Here is a 24,952-nt window from a genome sequence, read left to right as displayed (position 1 = left end):
CTCTTAATGAGGACTGAACTAGGTAAAATGTAAAACTATCTAATCACCCTTGAGAAATGAATTAGGACTGCATTTTGTTCTTGCAAGTCAGATAAGGTCAACCAAATAATAAATACAATTTAATTTTGAACAAAACAAAGCATGTAAGGAATAAAACCATATTTGAGTGGCTTGAGTGAATACTCTGCATGAAAGTTTTTTTTCCTGACTCACTTAGTGGGGAAAAATGGATTTTTTCCTGATGTTGCATGTAATGTCAAAAATGGACCTAAGCGTCAAATGCCGCACAGACTTGATGCTAAAACAAGACCACTCTACATTGCTGTATCCTCATAACACACATTTTCAACTGCAGCTGTGGTCAATCTTCAACACCAGCTTTTCTGTAGCCTGTCTGAATGAAACTGATAGTTCATTGCCAGTAAATTTTGGATTCTGTCTACATCAGTACTACAGTTTCAGTGTGATACCATTCTAGGATATTGGGCAGGCAATGTGCAGCTTAAAGTTATCACTTCATATTTCTTTCTTAGTCAGTCTCTATTAAATTCCACCCCAAATTCAAACAGAGGATTGGAAGCTTTTTCTTTCATTTGCAGCCACTTTCACCTCTCTTCCCTTCCTGAAAGCATCATCTACTGGCTAAGGTATGATTCCACAGATGCCACACACATTAATACATCGCCCAAGCAAGCAATCATCATACAGAACTGAATGTTGATAGGCTGCTCCTGTGTAGGACTACGCAAAGCCTGGTCACAGCATCTTCCAGTCTCCGAGCGTGTTCCAACAGTGTTCACTGGATCATCACAGGATCACTGCCAGCTTTCTTTGCCTCTCTAAACTGGAATGAGTTGCTGCATTCCTACATACCTTCCATTCTAAATTCCTCACCTACTCCACACCCACCAGCTCACACTACCATCTTCTAAATTTTCCCCAAAATTCCAAGCTTGAACAAAAAGCCCCTGCCAATTGCTTCCTCTTCTCTCTGCTCAAGACTCTTCTAAAAGCACTCTACAACACTGGAAGGAAGTAATCCCCAGCTCAGTTTCCAGCTCAATCTGGACTGAAAGAGGCATTAGTACTTTGTTTACATCCAGCAGTCTCAAGAGCCAGCAGCACAAATCTTCCACAATGAACAAGAAACCGCCCTATCTGGCATTTTCACTTATTGCAACTCAAATTAAAATGCTGTTGTCTGTCCTCCATTCTGCAATAAATCATGCTTCCTTCCCACCCTGGGATCTTCATGCCCTGCAACTTCAGCTGCCTTGACTTTCCTCTATGATATTGTCTCTTTAAGCCCCTCATTCCTAGCTGTTTGAAATAACCGCACAGAGTCCAGTATCCTGTCATTAAGTCACCCTTTATTTACACATGCACAGTACATGGGATCTGACCAGCCAGCTCAGAGTCAGTTCCTAGGGTGAGGAGACTCCTGTTTTTCTATCAGCCGGGGCTCCCTGATGGGGACGTTAACCTGTGCCAATCAGGGATCTCAACAAGATCCACCGAGCCAACCACGTTCCAGTCACTACACTATCCCTCTTCCGTCTTTCAAAAGCCTCCTTAACACCTATCTCCTATTTTACTTTCACCTTCTGTTTCCAATACTGCTCTCACCATTGTTTGGTACGCTGTTATTTTCTCTCATCACTGTGAAGCTCTCTAAGACATTGTATTACATGAAGAGGGTTGGGGAGTGGTTAGCTCAGTTGGCTTGATGATTAGCATGTGGTTCATATTAGCGCCAAGAGCTTCAGTTTGATTCTCATTCTAGCTGAGGTAGGCCTGGAGCCTGCCTCCTCACCCTGCCCCCGAGAGTAGAAGACAATTGGCAAACCACCACTAACAAGAAGCTACCAAGAAAACTAACTCTGGAGGAATCACAGGCAGGCAAAGAGTCAAGGGCCTGCCTTCGGGCAGGGCAGACATGAAGAATGTTAAAGACATTCTAGAAATGAAAAATTTGCAGTAAGTGTCTTGTGTCCTGGCTGCAATCAGCTAATCCAGCAGACCGGAATTTAACTTGAGAACCCTCTGCTCTGTATGACTTAATTGGTCACTCACATAAACCTTAGCCATTGAGTGATGGTGAGACATTAACTGGTTAGTATAGTTACCTGAGACAGATAGGAACATGGTTGGTTTTCCTAAGGACTGGTCTAGTCTAGGAAATAAGATAAAAATGGAATTAAAAATTAATTCAGCAAACAAGCAATAGTTACACACTTGTTATTTAACATGATTTTAAGTTAAGAGATACAATATTAAGAAGAAACAGGTACAATGCGATATGAATACAGTATAGAGCTGGAGAAGCACAGCAGGCCAGGCAGCATCTGAGGAGCAGGAAAGTTGACGTTTCGGTCGGGACCGTTCTTCAGAAAAGAAGCAGATGGCTTAAAGGTGGATTTTACCAGTTTCAAACTCTCCCTACCCCTCAGCCTCATCCCATGGCCAACCTAGCCTCTCATCCCCACCTCCTTGACCCGACACAACCTATCCACCCCTCCCACCTCACTGACCAATCCCCACCACTGCCTACCTGCACTCACCTATCACCATCTTACCGACCTTCCCCAGCCCCACCCCTCCTCTCTCTATCTATTTCTGACTTCATTTCTCCCTCCCCATTTCTGAAGAAGGGTCCTGACCCGAAACATCAGCTTTCCTGCTCCTCTGATGCTGCCTGGCCTGCTGTGTTCCTCCAGCTTCACGCTGTGTTATGTCTGACTCCAACATCTGCAGTTCTTGCTGTCTCCCAATGGGATATGAATTCCCACTTTGGGCACAACTGGCGATTGAGGTGCAAGTTGTTTCCAAATTTATGCTAATTTTAAGGTGTTTTTGCCTCTCAGACATTTTTCCCCCTCTTAAACTGATTTACAAATCATATAAAAACATAAGAAATAGAAGCAGGAGAAGACCATTCAGCCCATTAAACCATGGCTAATGTAATTATGACCGTAACTTCTGTTTTGCTGCTTTTCCCTTGTATATCAAATATGTTTCTCGAACTCAACCTTGAGTATATTTTCTACGGAAGAGAATTCCCAAAATCACCCCTCTGTAAGAAAGACTTCCCTGTCATTAACATTTTAAATGCAAGAGCCCTTACTGTTTAAGCTGTCCTTCCGAGATCTAGACCCCATATCAGGAAAAAAAAAATCCTCACCGCTTCACAGGACAGAAGATCTGCCAGCATCCAGTACAATCAGCAGTGTTTTAAGACATAATATTAAATATTGCCTCTATATTATTGAGTAGTAACTTGTGCACAATTTGATTAATGGAACTAAAATGCATTTATCACAAAGCAAAACATTTTAACCTCCAGTCCATCCCTTATAAGTAGTATGGATTTAAATAAATGAAAATGGCTTTTTAAGAAACCATGCAGAACCATTTGCTAATTATTTTGGGGTAGTGTTCAGTTGGAACAAAGAACAATACAGCACATGAACAGGCCCTTTGGTCCTCCAAGCCTGCACTGACACATTTTGCCCTTCCAAACTAAAACTGCCTTCACTTACAGACTCTGTTTTATAATAAATTACTAAACTACGGCAGCCAAAAGCTTTTAAGTGTGCCTACTTGTTTTGCTGGACTAGATTTAATAGATGTCCTGCACTCACCCCACATATATACCCACCCTCCTAGCTGAAAGGTCAGAGGGGTCACCTCCCCCATTTCCAATAGCTGCTCCAAAGCTATTTGACACTGAGCTCCATGACATAACTGAAAGTGCTCCTTCCTGTCTGTGCTGGAAAACCCACTTAAGGGAGCTTCCAGCCAATCAGATGAGACTTTGTGTGACTCAACAAAAAGTCCGGATGCCAGACGGGTAGTCCCTGGTGAGGGGGTGAGGGTTTAGGCTGTTGGGAGGGCTTTAACAAGAATGGCAGGGGGATGGGAAGCTGAGCAGGGAGACAGAGGAGGGGAAAAATAGGGATAGAAATAAAAGACAGAAAGGTAAGAAGCTGGAAGGCAGCCAAAAAGCAAGAGGTGTGATAACAGAACATTTAGAAAGCATTAATGTAATTGGACCAGGCCAACTTGAGTTTATGGAAGGGAAAACTTGGTTAATAAATCTACTGGAGTTTATTGAGGATGTAACGAGTAGAACTGATAAGGAAGAATCAGTTGGTGTGATGTATTTGGATTTTCAGAAAGGCTTTGGTAAGGTCCCTCATAAGAGGTTAGTGGGTAATATTAAAGCGCATGTGATAGGGGATGATATATTGGCATGGATCGAAAATTAGCTAACATACAGGAAACAAACAGTGGGAATAAATGGATCCTTTCTTGGCTGGCAGGTAGTGTCTAATGGGGTACTGCAAGGATTAATATGTGTAAATGACCTGGATGAGGGAACTGAATGCAACATTTCCCAGTTTTCTGATGACATTAAACTGGGTAGGATTGTGAATGTGATGAGAATGCAAGGAGGCTGCAAGGTGATTTAAGCAAGTTGAGTGATTGGGCAAAGACATGGCAGATACGGTACAACATGGCTAAATATGAAGGTATATGGTGTGAAAACCAAGAAGGATGAGTTTTATTCGAATGGTGATATTTTGTACAGAGGAATCTGGGTATCCCTGTACATCAGTCAAGGAAAGTACACTGGCAAGTACAGCAAGCAATTCGGAAGCCAAATGGCATACTGGCCTCCATTGCAGTTCAGATATAGGGGTATCTTACAACAGTTATACAGGGCTTTGGCAAGACTACACCTTGGTATTGCAAGCAGTTTGGGTCTCCCTCCCTCAGAAAGAATATATTTGCCGTAGAGACAGCGCAGCAGAGGTTCACTAGGCTGATACAATGGATGGGAGGACTGTCATATGAGCAGAGATTGGTCTGGCTGGCCTTTCTTCACTCGAGTTTAAAAGAATGAGAGGGTGCCTGATTGAAGCATATACAATTCTAACAGGGCTTGACAGACTGGATTCAGGGAGGATGTTACGTCTGGTTGGGGAGTCTAGAAACCAGGGACATAGAGTCAGAGTCATAGAGTTATACAGCACCGAAACAGTCCCTTCGGTCCATCTCGTCTGTGCCGCGTTCATCATTTATATAAATGATGTGGATGTGAACATAGCAGGTATGGTCAGTAAGTTTGCAGATGACACCAAAATTGGAGATGTATTGGACAATGGGGAAGGTTATCCAGAGTACAATGACACTTGATCAGATGGGCCAATGGGGAGGAGTGGCAGATGGAGTTTAATTGAGATAAATGTGAGGTGTTGCATTTTGGTAAGGCAAATCAAGGCAGGTCTTAAATACTTAATGGTAGGCCTCTGGGGAATGTTGTCAAACAAAGAGACCTAGGCATGCAGGTGCATAGTTCCTTGAGAGTGGAGTCACAGGTAGACAGGGTGGTGAAGAAGACGTTTGGCATGCTTGCCTTCATTGGTCAGTATATTGAGCATAGGAGTTGGAAGGTCATGTTGCACGTATACAGGACATTGGTTAGGCCACTTTTAGAATTCCTCATTCAATTCTGGCTTTCCTGCTATAGGAAAGGTGTTGTTAAACTTGAAAGGATTCGGAAAAGATTTACAAGAATATTGCCAGCGTTGGAGGGTTTGAGCTAAAGGGAGAGGCTAAATAGGCTGAGGCTATTTTCCCTGGAGCATCAGAGGCTGAGGGGTGACCTTATAGAGGTTTATAAAATCAAGAGGAGGGCATGGACAGAATGAATAGTCAAGATATTTTTCCCAGGGTAGGGGAGTCCAAAACTAGAGGGCATAGGTTTAAGGTGGGAGGGGAAAGATTTAAAAGGGATCTGAGGGGCGACTTTTTCACGCAGAGGGTGGTGCGCAAATGGAACGAGCTGCCACAGGTGGTGGAGGCTGGTACAATTATACTTAAAAGGCATCTGGATGGGTACATGAATAGGAAGGGTTTAGAGGGATATGGGCCAATTGCTGGCAAATGAGTCTAGATTAATTTAGGATGTCTGATCAGCCATATCCCTGATGGTGAGTAGTCCATTTAGGACTGAGATGAGGAAAGATCCCTTACCAAAGGACAGTGACCCTGTGGATGTTTCCAGCACAGAAGGCTGTGAAGGCCAAGCCGCTGAAAGTAGTTAAGGAAGAATAGTTCTTTTTTAATATAGATTCTAAAGGTGTCAAGGAGCGTGGGGAGAAATATGGCACTGAAATAGAGGATCAGCCATGATCACACAAAATGGTTGGATGGCATTAAAGGACCAAATGGCCTAGTCCTGCTCCAAGTTTTTATGCTTCTATGAATTGACCACTTCAGAGGTTCACTTTGTCCAAGTGCAAGTAGACACCCAAAGCTTCCCTAAACCATGTGTAATTTTAGCAGGGTGGCGGGGGATGGGGGTGGCAGGGTCAGGAAGGTCAGGTGGGGTGGAGGGATGTGGTGGGGACAATGTATCCACTGGATTTGATACGTCGTACCTTCAGAATTACTGGTAAATCAGTCCCTTGTGCTCAGAAGCATGAGCTAATATCGAGAGTCTTTGTTCTAAGTGGCAAATCGCCATTATTACTGCGAATCGCCAATACTAAGTGCTTGGAGTTGGGAGTGGGGTGTGGAGCAGGAGCTGGCCAACTTTGCTGCAGGGGTTACTGTGTGTTTTGTTTTGTCAAACTTGCACAAATTATTGGAGAAACTCAGTTTGCGCTTGACATGATCTGTGCTTGAATGTTTTGCAATCATCTGCATCGCTCCGGTCGAAGTCTGGGAAATCTTGCTGAAAACAAACCCAACAGAAGCTCCGGGGTAAGATTCATGATCTGGAGATCCAATGGGAGTCTAAATTCCCCCTTTTTAAAATGTGGCTCTCTGCGCTGCTTCGCATCTTCTTGTTTTACATAATTTCTTCAAAACCTAATACGTGCAGGAAGAATCAATTGGCATTACACTCAGTTTCTCAGACCTGGTCAGACATACTCAAAAGATTTTTGATTTCCTAAGTGTGTTCCAAATACATGGGGAAAATAAAAACCATTAGAATAATGTAAGGAGACAAGCACCAAAATTGGGTAAACCTTGTCAGCACTGCTGTTTAGACAAATAAGATTTGCAATACCTGCAATATTCTTTATAGTGAAATAGCTCCACTGCCTGGTAACAATGGACACACATGCAAAGACTGACAAATTCAAATTCTTCAAGTCTTACTTGATATTCTCGTTCTTTATTATTGCTCAATGTTCTTCACAATCATTGTCAGCCCTCTTTTGGCTAACATCATGGACTCAATGCTGTAATGGACTATTGTTTAATTGCTCTTATTCACTTTCTACCGCCAGGTATGAACTGGCTCTGGTGCCAGTTTAGTAGCACCTCTCCAGGCAGCTGCCTCAGAACAGAAAAGGAAGTGGCACTGGGTGACAAGTTTTATTGGTATATATGCATCTCATTTACTTACTGTCAATTCAGTGCCAAATTCTCTTTCTACGTATGGGTCTGGTACTATCGGAACATTAGACTTAAGAGTAGAAGTTTGGTTACTGGTACAAGCAAATTTTCTCCAGATTTATTTGTTACATATTCATTGTGAAGATCCAGTGTAATGTAGGAATTGGTGCCCAACATTTTAAAGGTACAGAGAAATCATCTCTGGGGTGAAGATATTTTTGAGGGTTGGGTCAGCAAAAGACCAGCTTTTGACAGAAAACTTATTCCATCTGTTGCAATAACTCATCTCATCTCCAAGTTTCAAAGTGGTGGCACTTCCAGTTGGATCCTACTTTTCGGGACAGGCTGGTCTCCCATTCCACACCATTTTTGCACAATCCTGACCTATGTTTTGCGTCTGCAGTGCGTCTTTAGATTTGCCAAGTGAACTGCTGGATTTCCATAAGAATGTGTGGGAACAGACGAGGACAACAAAGAAATAGCTTGACTTACTGTGGCAGGCATCACCCTGCAGCTTCAGAAGAGGGGACAAGGGACCTTTCAGTGGCAAAAACACCCCAAAAATACAACCACAATTCAATTCGCAGACTCAAGCAAAACGACAGGCCACGGAAGCGAGGCAAGAATTATTGGGTGGAAAGGAAGCGTTTACCCTGCCTTTTTAAATTCAAAGAGCTTCCTGGAACTATCCAGATCTCAAGCCACTTCAAAAGAGTTGGCTTTGTAGGGTTGTGCAGAGGTGGAATTTTGGAACTGGAGGGCAATTTTCTGACTTCCAGCACTTGTAGTGCCTGCAGTAGTTTTGACAGGACAAAGGCTGAGGAGCGAGAGAGAGATGGAGATCGGGAAGTAGGCCTCATTTTCCTAGCATTTCCACAGAAGAAATCGTACTCTCCGGTTCTTCCAATTTTCCTCACCACATATAATATCCCAGCTTCCTAAATCAACCTTCTCCATTAATGAATTATTTACCTTTTGCTTTACCCTGTCCCCCTTTTTCACTCTTTTCAACTTTCCTGTGCTATCGAACAACCAGGTGAACTTCTCAATGAATAAAATCCAAGATGAACGAAGGGATCAGGGCTTACAATCTAGGACACTCCTAAGCTGAAATTCCTCAGCCACTTCAGTGTACATAATGTATATTTTGGGCAGTGTAGTGTGATGGGGTGTTTCTTTTGTCCACTGAACCATAGACTCTCTTACCATTGTCTCCTGCACGTCCTCTAATATCTATCACACAACCCAAATAAGAGGTGTTTGTTCATTTACAATTTGGATTCAAGCAGAGGAAAACCAACTGTGATATTGCGGCCTTCACACAACTCAAGCATTTAATCGGTACTTAACTGATATAAATGACAAAGAGTCTGGATTCCACACAGCTTTGTGAAAATGGAACAGAAAAGTCATAAAGCTCAACTCACAGGTCAAGGCAAAGGATTTTAATCGGCAATGCTCTGCAATAGATTTGCTGAACTTCTCAGGTGGAGGATTTGGAGAAGGATGATAGCTCACTAACTCTCACTCAATCCAAACAGAACAGCACTACGTTAGTAGATCAAAAAAAAAATGGCTTGGTTTCAATCACAAAGGAGGAGTTTTTAAAAATAAAAGGCCTAGGTGCCACACAAAACTGGATGTAACACTGTGCCAAAATAGTCTTTCAATACTGTAAACATCAAGAGAATGGACAGGGAGGAAGTGAAAGTGCTATTATCTGTTTCACTGCTGACTGCTTTCATGAAGGACCAAAGTCCTTCATGGAACCTGCCCTCCTTAATAATAGTCGCTCCATCAGAAAAGGCTGCGACTCTGAATCATGTTACTGCAATTTAAAATAGGGAAACTGAAACCGTGTACCACTGGAGGATTTGGTGGTGGAGCTGGACAGGTGAGGAGATGTCATAGTCTGTGGGAGGCCCTCAGAGGCAATTACACAGGATTGGTAGCATATCATAGAGTTCATTGAGGACCTGGAAACAATGCTAGGGAAAGTCTAATGGCCCCACCTGGGTGGTCATGGACTGTAAATGCATCTTCTCATGACAACTCACCATATCACCACCTGTACCTTTCACTGCTTAAATGCATCACATGTCCACAAACATGCCCAGGTACTCAGGACTCAGGCCTAACATCCAGATTCTCCACCTCGCTTTTGCACATCTTCTAATGTGGGCAGCCTGAAACCTCTACCTCTTGCTGTCCCCACATTCCTCTGGTTATTTAGATGTATTACAGTCACAGTGCTCTATAATTGCAGATATTCTTCTGTTATTCTTGCAGGATAAACTGGTACCCACTAAGAGGGAGCAGAGCCAATGGGGAATATGGCCCTATGGAGGAGATTGTAGACTACGTTAGAGCAATGGCATTGGGCATCAAAAATCAAAGGATGAGACCTCTTCATCAGAACTATCGTGTCTCTATCCCTTTGTCTCTTGGGCTGCTGTTGCTCAGGAGGTTTGAAAGCAGGGTATCAGAAGGTGAAGGTTGGTGCTTGGGATGGGTGGGGTTGGTTTGAAAGTAAGGGGTCCATGATAACACCATCTGCAGCTTGCTCCTCAGGCCAGCTAGCAGGATGAGGGTGAGCTAAGTGTTGAGAATTGCCATAAGGCAAGAACAAGCCATCATCCTCATGGGGCAAATTTGGCTCGTTTAAAGTTGTTTTTGAAATGAAGCACATTTCTGTGAGATCAGGAGGAACAGTGTAGGTCAGTAGTTTACTTCCTAGATTTCTAATTCGCCATGAAACTCCTGACCAGCCATTATGAAAAGCGGAAACTCTTCCCATCTCAATGATTTGTATGAGTGGTGACAATGTTGTATTTATGGTTCTTTTAGCCTTCATTTTAGACAAGCCCTCAGGATTGAGGATGATTTTCTTGCATTCTAGATTATGGCTATTGATGTGACTAAATAATCCAATTCTGGATCCACACATCCTTCGTTATAGGTGGCATTTGAAGAAGTAAATAGATGAGAGGCTTGAGTTTTCTATGTTCTTTCTATTGCTAGCACATCACAGGGCAACACGGTGGCTCAGTGGTTAGCACTACTGCCTCACAGCACCAGGGGCCAAGGTTCAATTCCACCCTTGGGCGACAGTCTGTGTGGAGCTTGCACATTCTCTCCGTGTCTGCGTGGGTTTCCTCCGGGTGCTCCGGTTTCCTCCCACAGTCCAAAGATGTGCAGGTCAGGTGGAATGGCCATGCTAAACTGCCCATAGTGTCCAGGGATGTGCAGGTGAGATGGATTAGCCATGGGGAATACAGAGATAGGGCAAGGGGCGGGTCTGGGTGGGATGCTCTTCGGAGAGTCGGTGTGGACTCAATAGGCTGAATGGCCTGCTTTCACAGTGTAGGGAATCTATGATCCCACCTTGGCCTGTCAGACACTCTCAAAATGGTTGACATTTTCACAGACGCTTCTTCTCCACTGAGGGGTGGGGGAGCCGAGATAGTCCTGTGCTAGAGATTCCCATGAGTTGGTAGGAATATTGTACTTTTCTGAGGGGTGCTTTGAGGACATCCTTGAAGCATTCTCTCTGTTGTCCTGGTAACCACTTCCCAAGACAAATATCGGAGTAGGGAGCTTAGTTTGGAAGATTTGGTCCGTCCAGTGATGCTGACTTACTGCAAATGGTAGCTTGACCTTGAAAATGTCAGCCTAAGTTAGAACACTGATGTTTGAGCTTCTGCACTGTCAGCGGATTTGTAGGATTTTGCAAGAAGCATCACGGCTGACAGTTCACTAAGGAATTGTACATTGTCAATTTCTCCTTCATGAAGTCAGGTAACACTGCAGCCCTGCAGTCAGGAGTTCGCATTGTTATGACAAAGGATCAGAATCCTGAAGAATCATGTACAGTGTTAACTTTTAAATCAAATTGTGTGTGTGTTTAAAAGGAGCCAATAAATGACTGTCATTGTCAATTCAGCTGTTATCAAAAAAAATCCAACATAGAGCCCATTTAGTGTTGCACCTGTACAGTGACAGAGAAACTTCAGAGTCGGAAATGTAACAGGAAGAGATGACAAGGAGATTGACTATCTCCTCCCTCTCAGCAGACAGCCTCCACTTGCAAAAGTTGTGTACTCCAGCCTTTCAGGAATATACAATAAAAGGAGCTCAAAACGGAAGGCAACGCTGATCTTTGTGTGTCAGCAGCTCAATATCATGATGTGTAGACTAGTGTGCTGTGAAGGTCACAGCTCTGAGAAACAGCCATTTAAACACCCCTGTCCGGCAGATAAGAGAAAGGGAAAAGACACTCTCTCATTCTGGAGTGCTGCTGCTCAGCCACTTGCAAAATGAATAAGGACAAAAGAGTTTTAATCAGCTTCAATATCAAGATTCTTGAAATCAATTATTCAACTACCAAAATCAACACTACTTGGAACATCCAATGTAATGTCAGCAATGTTCAGCTATCTGCACTTCACAAACAATTAGATTGATCTGTAATAATTTAACTTGAACTCACTTCTTTTTTTGAATGCATGTTATTCCTTCTCTGGTTTACTAATTAATAAACTGACTTTTTGTCAATTCAAGAAAGCCTGGTTAAATTGGGTCTCTTTAAAACACAGGTTCATTTAGGTCTGAAAGAAATGCAACCACAAAATAGTGGAGGGTGGGTAAAATTCCAACATTTAAAAGGCAACTGGATGGGTATATGAAGAGAAGGATATAGAAGGGTTTAGAAGGATATAGACCAAATGGGACTAGATTTAGTTAAGATATCTGGTCAGCACGAACAAGTTGGACCGAAGGTTCTGCTTCTGTGCTGTACAACTCTATGACTCGAAATGATGGGATCATTTTTAAATTGACTTTGTTATAGCCAACTGAGGGACAGGCGAATAACCACAGGAGCTGGTCCACCCTTCCTCACCCACAATTTGAAGCATTCTGACTGGACCTGTAACAAATTGAAGAACTTTGCCTCAGGACAGGGTCATAACAGTGTCGACCTTGAGGTATTTTATACTGAAATAATTTGTGAACTAGGTACTGACTACGCTGGTAGTTCCACATTGCACGCAAATGTTAGGTATGAAGGAAAGCATTAATCCCATTTTAGGTCCTGTCTCCTCCTGACCAATTCTGCCAGGTTTTCTTTACAATTGGTCTTTCTTCTCATTGTTTCTGATGGCCATTCATCTCATAAGATGATGGTTTGCAACTTGATGGTCAGCTCTGTGTTTTGCAATACTGGAGTGGCGTCTCCAAAACACAACCCTGGGCAAAGTTCCTAGAGTCTCTTGGCTGTCCAAATATCAGGCTCCCCATCTTGACTTCCCCGATGGACTCCAAAGGAATGCTGAACACTACTCCTGGAACTGGCTTAGTTGCAGGAGGTGCTGGAAAGATATTAATCTGCCTTTGGGTTCCACTCCCGATCTTTGTTTGGTCAGGGTTCACCTCCTTACATTCAACCCTTCCAGGTATCTAGGAGGCAGCACATGACTGGGCATTTGGATCATATGTGTCAGGGTGTGTCCAATGAAAATCGTCCTGCACACCTGGAGGGTCAAACATCTTCCAGGTTCCTCAGAAGCTTTAGGCCATGCAGGACCTAGTTTCCTGGTGTAGCTATATGGAGACACAACAGAGGACAGTCTGTGTGCTGTCAGCTACTGGGGTCTTGCACACTTGGGCTCTCCTTTTTGCATTACTGCTAGACAATGGTATAATTTGAAAAGAAGAAGTACATCATCATGCAAAAAGCCAAGAAGCAAGCTACTCTCTTCAACCACACACCACTATCGATACAAGTTCAAGACACATCAGGCCAACCTTTTGGACTTTATCAGGTTTTAACAGACTGTAAAATACAATACTTTACTGGGTTAGCTCCCTAATTCCATTCAGCCTCAATAAGCTCACAGCACAGAAAATCCCCTGACACCTTCTAAGAATTTTACACCCGCGCCCCCCACCACCATTTCCTGTCTTCTACTTAATTTAACTATCTCTAGGAGCCATTCTAATAATGTAAAGCCTGGAGTGGAACCCATTGCAAATGCAGCATTTGAAGAACTTGCAGAACTGTGCTATTTTTGGTTGGCTTTTCAATACTTATGTACAGTGCAATGAGAGGCACAAGTGAAACACATGTTATCAATTTGCCCGAGTTGCTATTTGCATTTATCACTTAGGAAATCAGAAACAAATCCCAAACTATGACCAAATTTAAAACAACAGAGCTCTGGGACTTCACATTGCTGGCCTTTTCCATGAGATTGCTTCACCAAGAGTTATAGTATGAAACAGTGATTAGCCGAGTGTAAGAAAATTCAGTTCATACAGAATTGTTCAACCACAATGGCATTTGCCCAGGCTTTCTGGTCATTGTAAGGATTAACTTGTTAGTGGTCCTCCCACAACCCTGTGTAAGACATGAAGAACGGCAAAAGAAAGACAGAGCCTGCTGTTTTTTCCCCACACCCTCTGAACATCACAAAAATCTTTACAACCAATTAAATGCTTTTTGAAGTCTACTCACTTTAATAATTGAGGGAAGTACGACAGTCGATTTGCACACATTCCAAACAAAAACACCAACAATGGGATAAAATAACCAAATAATTTGTTGATTGAGGGATAAATCTTAATCTAGACACCAGGGAATAGTCCACCACATATTTTATATTCACCTAGGAGAACCCCAGTTTAACATATCATTCAAAATACACTGCGTTTAACCTTCCAGTCCCAGAGGTGATGTGTTGGGAGGACGGAAGGCAAATTTAATTTGACATAATGGTCGCATCCCACAACCCCTCCATTTGAAGTACATTCTGGGTAGGAGCATCCAAGTTTGACCTTCCTGCCCTGCTGAAAATATGGAACTAAGTAATGACCTCCTTATGCTCCTACTCCTGCCTGGGCAGTAACTATCCAAGATGGGGCGAAAGGCTCGATGCGCCTGACCAGGAAACCAGACCATTTTGCTGGGGGAGCGGTTTGGGTCCCTTGATCTGCACTAATTTGTACCTGAATTAGGGATTCAGAAAGGGCAGATGGGTGACTACTGAGATTCATGCCTCTGTCTTAGCCTTTGCCCCCCACCAACCCAACGGCATCCCCTCCCCAAAGAGTATTTACGTAAGACCTTGGTACTCACGATATCGGCTGCCCCTCTGGCACCAGGCACAACTTTTGTGGTGATGCTGCTTTGTGCAACTGTGCCAACTGCTTGCCGAGCGGGAATTCTGCATCTGGGGAACCGATTGCAACCTGCTGCTGCTGCCCTCCAAAGTGTCTGATCGTCCAGCAAGTCTTTCCCTGACAAAATAGACACTCAGCGCGAGGGCCTCCCCAGCTTTTCAACAAGAGTACAAAACACCAGAGGATCTACTTCCAGTAATACAACCCTCCCGCAGCGACGGTTGGCCTATGTGCTCAAGTCTCTGGGATGGAGCTTAATCCATAATCATCTGATTCAGATGGAGAGAGTGTTACCACTGATCCTATGGGATTCCTGAAAGTTTGCATAGAGAACTGACGGGTCCAATTTCATTTTTCTCATTGAATAAGTTCTCAAATGTGAGTTACATCTATCAAAGCATTAAATCCAATGCTAATCACTATTCCACTCTGTCCCCCTCTTCTGCTGTTGTGCAGAGATGGCATACTGGCTCAATCTGTCAGTTTTTATGCAAGCCTCCTTCCCCTGCATCTATCAACAGTATTTCTCCCTTTTATAAACGAATGCATAAAGATCAGAGCTAGGATTACTGTCTTTCTACATATGAACCTATATCAGAATATCTAGCATCTCTCATGCATTCTCTTCCTCCTACTGTGCCCTACGTTGGGAACAGTGAACTGAGTGCTAAGGAAGAACTGAGAACTGGCGTCTTACAAACTCGGCATTTGACAGACATTCAAGCTCATTTTGAAATCCTTGATGGGGGCAGCCGTGGTCTGAGGAGGGAAAAGGAATCAGTAAATTTCCACCTTGCTTCTCCTAATGAGGCACCGGAGCCTGGACGGAAAATTCTGCAAGAAATGCAGGCCCTCCAGTGTTACCCTAGATCTTTTTTGCTTACTCACCAGTATTAAATCACAAGACTTGTGCAACACTGCCAAGGCCAGCATTCATCGCTCTTTGAGCGGTAGCCACCTTGTTGAACCACTGCAGTCCACTGTAGCATTTTTAAAAATATAATGAGGGGCTTTAAGCCATTTCAGAACCCAATCAATGATGTTGCTGGAGGTCAGAATTACACACTGACCAGACCAAGCAAGAATAGCAGGGTCCCTTCCCCAATTGATATTAGTGAATCAATTAAGGCCTTTATGAGGATAGGAAAGTTCTGTGGTTACTGATAGCATTTTATTTCAGATTTATTTAATAAACTGAGTTTAAATTCTACAACTGCTGTGGTGGGCCTTGAACTTGTGTCACCATATTTTCAGCTCTGGCCTCTGGACTACTAGTGCAGTAATATAACAACTGTGCCAGCAACTAGCTGCCAATTGTGGGACATAGCAACAAGAATATTTTTGCAAGAAATCACGTCTAGGTGCCCCAAGACATCTATAAAACAAATAATGGGTTTTTGCGAGACATTCTAAATAACTTTAAAGAGATTTAGATATGACGCGCGTATCTGATCGAGCAATTTTCTGCCCTGCATCTGTGGACACACATTTTTCAGGTCTAGTGACGACAACTGATTTTTAGTTAAATTGTAGTTATAATTTCAATCAGGTCGCTACCACACCCTTAAATATCTCAAATCAGATAATCCTGGCCAGAAATCGTACTGGGAGGGAGAAATTTGGAGGATAATTTATCCCTGTTAGGGTTATTGGAAGATAGAAGCTGCAAAATATTAATCTAACTGCCTTCACAATTGTTGAGATGAAAAAGAGATGGTTTCTCTGAGGGAAGGATAGAGTAATAGGTAGATTCCAATGATCCCTGCACTCAATGTAGCATTAAATTGAGAAATAAGAAACTGATAGCAGGGTAATAAAATGTACAGAGATAACAAGGTGCAGGGCTGGATGAACACAGCAGGCCAAGCAGCATCAGAGGAGCAGGAAAGCTGACGTTTCGGGTCTAGGCCCAAAATGTCAGCTTTCCTGCTCCTCTGATGTTGCTTGGCCTGCTATGTTCATCCAGCTCTGCACCTTGTTATCTCAGATTCTCCAGCATCTGCAGTTCCTACTATCTCTAATAAAATGTACAGTTGCGCCAATGCCAATTTACGGGAAACATCAGGTGCCAACCTATAACGTTACACCTAATCATGGCAATAAAATGGGTGAAGACCAGACTCTCCCATAGAAAGGTGGGCAGAAAGTAAAATAGAAGAGGCATACTGGTCGTCTGCAAATCCTGCAGAAGTCCTTCATTTTGGTGCCTGCAGAATGAAGAAGCTTTTCATAGGAGCATAGGACCTCTTGAACCTGTTCCTTGATTGAAATAGATCAGAGATGATCTGTACATCAGCTGAGGTGCGCAACAGTAAGCCACAAGTTAGAGCTCATGCCTACTCCTGCTCCAATTTTATATCCATCTGGTCCTTGAGAGGTCTATCCAGTGCCTTGATACAATAGAACAGGCCTTGAATCACAGTCCAGATCAAGAATTGTTACAAATACAGTTGCCCTGCACAACTCTGCAATCCAGAACAGTCCAAACATGGATATTTCCAAGGATACAACAACTTTAGAAGCAGGACTGCTTGGAGGACAGCATGAGAGAAAACACCATTTCCAGTAAGACTACCATTTCCATGAAGAACAACCCATGATATGGACATGTCTTTTCCTTCAATAGAACACCATAGTAACCATACGCCAACCTAGCCTTTACCTTACCATAACACAGGTTTGGGAAAGTCACCGTAGTCCCAGAGGACCGTGGGAATGCTCTCTCAGAGACAGATGACTGGTGGTGAGTTTAACCTGTGAGTGACTACAGCTCAGGCAAGGGGGCAAGGTTGAGAATGTGAGATCTTCATGGTGACCTCAGCTGGAACTGGAGTTGAACCTATGCTGTTGGCATCACTCTGCATCATAAACCAGTCAACCAGCTAACTGGTAAACCCGACTCCCTCAACCTCTTGCTGTTCTCACTTCACAGATGCTATCTGAATTGCAGAACATTTTGCTTTCCCTCTCTGAATTACCTATCCTTTACACACAGATTGCTGGCTCAATCTTGAGCCACTCTTGGCTTTTCGAAGACTGCACTATGAATTTCTAAGCTTCTCTATGATCGCCATTGATCCTACATCACGCAGGATTTGCACTACTCAAACACGAGTGGATTATTAACTTAAAATCTATACAGTTTAGTGAAAAGCATTGTCAGGTGGGTAACTCAACTTAGGGGGTGCAAACCCAACATTAGTGGCCCAGTAGTATTTTACAGTCCCTAGCTCTTGTGTTTCATATGATGGAAGATACTTTACATTTCATATTCAATTCTCAGGCTGCACATTGCGAAGCAATTAGAGTTAAATACCTTCTTTGCAATTCCTTGATTCGCACCATCAAGTTGAGATGACCCTGAGAATACTGCTCGATCACATCTCTGACATCGTAAGGCTTTCTGGCTTGCTGCAAAACAAAACAAATACTTTTAGAAGAGCAAGGCAAAGCCACACGAGAGTACGGTGCATTTTTCCCAGTATGTCGAGCACACTGAAGTAACTGAATGCTGGTGCTCGGGAAGTAAAGGGAAAAAATGGATACTGAAGCTTTGTACAAGTTCAAGTATTGTACGAGGAACTATACTGGCGCCATAACAACATGCACTGAGGGGTGAAAGTGACCATGATAAATAAATGTGTGGTAGTGAACTGGGATCACTATTTCAAAATTTTACTGAACTCAATAGACGAGAAGTCCAGTATAGCATAAAACAGTGTCACCCCTTCACTATGACAAACTGTGCAATCATCCTAAACTAATCTCACCCCTACTGAAATAACATGGCTGAATGCAAGTGTACATTCCTGAAATCTCATTTGAAATGGTCCACTTTTTCCAGTGGTTAGTGAATTTATTTGTTATTATTATCAAACCATCCATTATCAACCAGTTGTATCTACTTAATAGAGCTCTGAGGAATTTCATGCATCGCATGCAAGGAAAATGAACGTTTGTGTAAATCCAGTAACTTTTCCGAGTCAAAACTGTTGCTGAGAACATAGGGGAGATGTCAATGCACCACGATCCATCTCTAAACCTCAAGCACTAACATAATATGCATGTGTAAGTTTGACCTCAGCGCCTTATCAGCAGTGAGAAACCCTCAGCTCAAAAGCTTAAGCGTTGCAAAAGTGCACCCTGTTGAACTGTGTCACCGTGTCAGTCTTACAGGTAGAGATCTGCACATTTATCACCCTCTTTGATTTTCCTGAATGTTTGATTAGCTGCAGGCTGCAAGCAAACATCATTCTTCCGACCTGACGTCTTAAAAGTTCTGCTCCAGTGATGTGAGAAATGGGAATGATGTCATCAAAAGTTCCCAGGCTGTCTCGAACAGCCTATGTCAAATCATGATATAGAGGCAGCACAGGCCAAAAGTAATGCACCCCCTCCAATCTCCTTCAATAATATGAACGTGGAGATATGGTTCACCATATTGTTTTTTTTTAATTCACACACGGGGATGTGAGCATCATTGGAAAAGCCAGTATTTATTGTTCATCACCAACTGTTCTTAAGAAGGTAGTAGTGAGTTGACTTCTTGACGTAAGTACACTCGTGGTACTGCTGGAGGGACCACTCAAGGAATTTAGTCTCAGTGACGGTGAACAAAGAGCAGTAAAGTTTCAAATCAGGACCATAAGGTATAGGAGCAGAAACCGAAAGAGTCTGCTCTGCCATCCAGTGAGAACATGGCTGATCCAAGAATCCTTAATTCCACTTTTCTGCCTTTCCCCATAGCTCCTGATTCCCTTACTCATCGAAACGGTGTCTGTCTCAGCCTTGAATACACTTAATGACCAACCTTAACAGCCCTCCTTGGTAAACAATTCCATAGATTCACTAGCCTCAGAGAAGAAATTCATTATCTCGGACTTAAATGTGTGACCCCTTATTCTAAGAGCATGCCCTCTGATCCGAGACTCTCCACTAAGGGGAAACAACTTTTTCGCATCGCCCCTAAGAATCTTCTATATCTCAATAATGTCACCTTTCATTCTTCTAAACTCCAATTAGCAGAGGCTCAACCGACTTAACCTCTCTTCAAAAGACAGTTTCTCCATACCTGGTATCAGCCTAGCAAACCTTCTCTGCACTGCCTCCAATGCCAATGTACCTTTTGTTAGATAAGAGGCCTGAAAACTGTGAACAGTTTTCAAGATAAGGTCGAGAGAGTACCTTGGATAGTTTTTGCTAGGCCTCTCTATTTTTATACTCTACTCTCTTTGTACTAAAGGCCAACAGTGCATGTGCCTTTCTTATTACCTGCTGAATTTGTACGTTAACTTTTTTTTGTGATTTATGCACGAGGACCCACCAAATCCCTCTGTGCTGTAACTTGTTTGTGTGAACTCGATGGGCCGAATGGTCTGCTTCCACAATGTATGGTTTTATGAACCTTGCAGGCTTTCTCCATTTAACTAATACTATTCAGGGGTGGTGGGAGAAAGAGGCAGCTAGGCTGGGGGAGAAAGACTTAAGGAGTCGGAGGTAGGCAACAGTCAATGGGAGCAAAGAGGTTGCAAGGGCAGCGCAGAGAGTCTTTTGGGTTAGGAATGAAAGGCTATGGAGAGGAAGGCTGGGCTGGGGTGGAGGGTGGGGAAGGCTGTAGGGTGGGGAGTTGATGCCCAGCAAAGAAGAGACATCAGTTCGAGGGGGTAACTCACTGCATATGGAAGTTCTAAAGAACGGTCACTGGACTGAAAATGTTAACTCTGCTTTCTCTCGACAGATGTGGCCAGACTTGCTAAGGTTCTCCAGCAATTTGTATTTCTGTTTCAAATGGAAGGCTGTCCATTGCAGCATGAGAGCAGAGGCCTTGTGAGAGATACCTTCACTATAAACTCTCTTTCTGTCTGCATGTAGGCTACACGAGGGAAGGGAAGTAGATGTCCTTCCCTTAAAGATATTAATGAGCCATATAGGTTTTTATGACAATCAATGATAGTTTCATGGGCAGTATTACTGAAGTTGGTTTTCATTCCAGAATTGTTATTTGAACCCATGTACCCAGACCATTAAACTGGGCCCCTGGATTAATCACTCAGCAACATTTCCAATCTTCCATCAGCTTACCTTTAAGATCACATTAGTTTTCCTTAATTCAACAAAACTGTTCATTTTATCCTGAATCATTGTTTCTAAACATTTCCTACAAGTGAGGTTAAAGTGTCTGCCCTGTCGTTGCTGGACTTATTTTAACACATTTTGTTTTGAACAAGGAGAGTGTAGCAATTGCAATTCTCTAGCCCTCGGCACCATCCCTCTATCTAAGAAGGATTGGAAAATTATGGCCAGTGACTCTGCAGTCTATACCCGCACTGCCCTCGCTATGCTTGGATTCTCCGACAGTGCTGGTACCTTATCAATTTAACTGCAATCAACCATTCCTGTGCCTCTCCCTTATCAATTTTAAACCTGTCAAGTGTCTGAATTACCAATTATTTCACCATGACTTGAACATCGTCTTCCTTCGGTAATTAAATATAGAAAGTGTTTATTAAATACCCTAGCTAAGTCCCTTGCTCACACATGTAAATCTATATTTTAGTCCTTCACCATCACGGTCTTCCTTCTACCTCCCTTTGTATGTTTATATGTCCTTAGAAGAATTTTGGATTCCTTTGTACATTAGCTGCCAGCCTCATCCCATACTCACTTCTTGCTTCTTTTATGTGCTTTTTGAATTTCTCTCTCAAGCATCTATATTAAGCCCCAGTCACTATTGTATCCAACTGATATCTGTCGTATACATTTTTTGTCTGCTTCATCTTACCCTCGAACTCTTTTGTCATGCAGGGAATTCTGGATTCACTTGCCCTACCTTTCCCCCTTTCCTGGGAATAATTTGACTATAGCCAAACTTATTATTCTTTAAATAAACCCCATTGTTCAGTTACAGTTCTGTCTGTCAACCTTTGGTGTTAATTTACTTAGGTCAGATCTATTCTCGGCAAAGATTTATCGATTTCAGATGCGAAATTAACAACTGCATCTAGAATCCATTGTTCTTTGCAGAAGAGTGGTACACTTCTACTAGCCTGTGTGTGTGCACAACTGTTTCCTAATTTTACTTCAGAAAGGTCTGGCTCTAATCTTGAGACTGTGCCACACAGTCCCCAATGAGCAGAAATAATATCTAACTATTCCGTCTGTTTCCCTTAATATCTTGAAAACTTTGATCAAATCACCCCTTAACCTTTTAAATGTTAGGGAAGACAACCTTAGTTTTCGTAATCTCTCCTGGTAATATAATGCTGGGAGCCCAGACAGCGTTGCAGGAAATCTATACCGCACTCCCTCCCAAGCCAATATATTCTTCCAGGGTGTGTGCGTGGAACAGCTCACGGTGTTGCAATATTGTATAGTATCCGGTGTCACAGTGTTGAGGCTAGTGTCAACCATCCTTGAACCAAAAGGAACAAGAGTAATCCATGTTACCATGCGGAAACAGAGTATCAACGCGGTTTGGGAGAGGGGGCTGGGGTGTGAGGGTTGGGGGTACAGTGGTGTGAGATGATGATGGATATCGAACAGAGAGTTGGAAAGAACCTCCCCTGCGCCAACATGTTCAGAGTTGATTGTTTCTGAGAGCGTGGTGCTTCATTTAGCCTCCTCTCAGTCACACAATGAAGAAAAGGAGCAGCGAAAATAACTTGATAAAGAACACGCAACGACAATGAGTAAAATTAACAAGACCGAAGGCTGCGGTGTTTGCTACTGAAAGGCAACAGCACATTCAGCAATCGTTTCTGTTCTGCACATTTAGAAAAGCATTAGTTAAAAAGTAGACAGAAAAGAATAGCTTAGGCTGCCTTCTTATCTTGTAATCAAATAACTTCAAACGAGAGATGGAAGCAACTCTAGTGTCGGCGAAAAGTTGCTGGAATGTGTTAGTGGAAAGTGATATAGGTGCTGAAGTTGAAGAGTCAAGGTCATTGGCAGAGAGAGAAATAAATTACATTCAGTCAGGCCAAATTACAGCAGTCTCAGTTCTTTACAGTCTACCTTTCCTCAATGAGACGCCGACCTCATTGTGGAGTCCAGAGAATAGAGGGCGTAGCTTGCAGTCATCACAGGAGAGAATTACTCCTGCCAAAACACTATTAGATGGTCTCAAAGAAACAAAGAGAACCTCTTTTTACTCCTTCCCCTTCTGACATTGAGGACTGACCTGAAATTTCTTCTTTGCTACGAAATACTGCATCCTGCGAATCACCTTGATGGTAACCCTGTGGGACTCCCTCAACCTGTGAACAGAACAGGACTGTTTTAGAAGGAAATGCAAAAAAAAAGTGAAGAAAAACAATGAACTTTCTTTACTCTCTGGGCCTGACTCAATGGTAACCAAAGATTTCTTGGTTTCTTTTTAATCTATTAATACATTTCTTCTAAAGGATTCGTGACACAGTGGCAGCAATTCTCAGTCTCTGGACCAGATGCTTTGGGTTTTTTTTGGTTCCAAACCAGGCCATGGAAGGTGTGATGTTAATATGGCCAAACTGGTTAATTCACTGCCTGTAAATCCTTCCGGTACTCTCAATGGCCATTGGGAAGAACGGGAGAGTGGTTCTAGTCATCTAGGAGAAGGAAATGACAGCCCATAGCAGCGATTTGCTCATATACATGTACCAATACAGCGAAAGTCCACAGTCTAAACTTTAGAAAATGAGGACCAGATTAAAAGATAGACAGTACATTTCTTATTTTGCACCGTTGCGCTGACTGATTAGTGTTGTTGCTGTTGTCATACTATTCTCCTCTGTTTCGATCCCATTCTCCCTCTTTATGTAAAAGTACTGATTCACTGTTGGAATATAATATCATGGACACTGTCTCATTCGAACTTCCACATTATATTCCAGATGAGTCTTGGTTGGGCTTCAATAGGAGGGGCAATGGTAATCTTGAAGCTCACAAGCCAGCCAAAGTCTGACATCCCTTCACATTCTTACATTATCCTGCAGAGATAATAATTAATAATGGAAATTCTGGAAAGATTCTGTATGTAGCCCTCCTAATCCCAGTGTAGCTCTTAGACAAACCAGCCCAGGGACCAAATTCAGACTCTTTCTAATATGAATGGCTCAGCTACTCAATCAATGGACTCACTGAGCCAGCAGTGAATCCTTTAAGATGATCATTTCTCCAGGATTGTCATGGCTTCTTTAAGAGTTAAGTATTAACTTCTTAAACCAAGACTACCAGGAACGCAGATACAAAATATCACCAAATGGGAATGGCGTTTTTATTTTATTTCCTTTCAGCATATTCATTAATTGGTTACAAAATATTTGAAATCAGGGTAAAAACTGTTCGACTGGGCAAAGTGGTTGTAGGTGAGATGTCCTGCGATGAAGCCTTCAGGAAGAAGGTCAACTGAAGTTCACACCTAATGCTCTAAATTCAAAGTTATGGAAATGGGGAAATGAGTTGAGACTGTCCTGTTCACACCAACTATTACAATGCAGCTTATTCCCATTCAACAAAACGTCACAAAATCTTTAATAATTGAATGGCTAAGACCTGTATGATCAATGTAAAGATAATTTTTTTCACCTTATTAGAAATGTAGTTCTGATTTTCTTTCTGTCAGATACGCACAGAACATCCACTTTGGAATCAGAAACCAGAGTATCCAAGTTATCCCTTTGTACAATTGACATAATAGCCCAGAAAAAAGAAATTTCAAAGCAAGCCCAAAGGCAACTGTGCAACCACTGTTGATTGTCATTAAAAATCTATTAATGTCCTTTAGGGAAAGAAATCTGCCATCTTTACCTGGTCCGGCCTAGCTCCAGACTCACCGTAATGTGTTTGACTCTTAACTGCCTTCTGGGCAATTAGAGATGGGCAAGAAATATTGGCCAAGCCAGTGTTGCCAAAATCCCATGAACAAATTTAAAATATGTCTGCCATGCCACCCTTTCCTGTACACATTTGGTGCCAACCCCCTCATTTATCTTCCACTCTTTCCCCTTATCCATCTACTGCTCTAATCCCTTACTCACCTGGTACTCTATTCCTTCATCTACTCATGCTACCATATACCTCATCACAGAAACATCGAAAACAGAAGCCACTGGGCCCTTAAAGTTCGCTCCACCATTTAATATGACTCTGTATCACACTCCCATTTTCTTTGATCCCTTTTGCCTTAAGAATCATGTCTAGCTCCTTCTGGAAAACATTCAGTGTTTTGTCCTCAACTGCTTTCTGCGGCAGAGAATGCCACAGGCTCACCACTCTCTGGTTAAAGAAATTTTCCCTCATCTCAGCCCTAAATGGCTTACCCAATATCCTTAGACTGTGTCATCTGGTTCTGGGCTCCCTGGCCATGGGGAAACATCCAACT

This window comes from Rhincodon typus, chromosome 17, assembly GCF_021869965.1.
Source record: "Rhincodon typus isolate 14 chromosome 17, sRhiTyp1.1, whole genome shotgun sequence".
Lineage (NCBI taxonomy): Eukaryota > Metazoa > Chordata > Chondrichthyes > Orectolobiformes > Rhincodontidae > Rhincodon > Rhincodon typus.
This window is presented reverse-complemented; position numbering follows the sequence as displayed.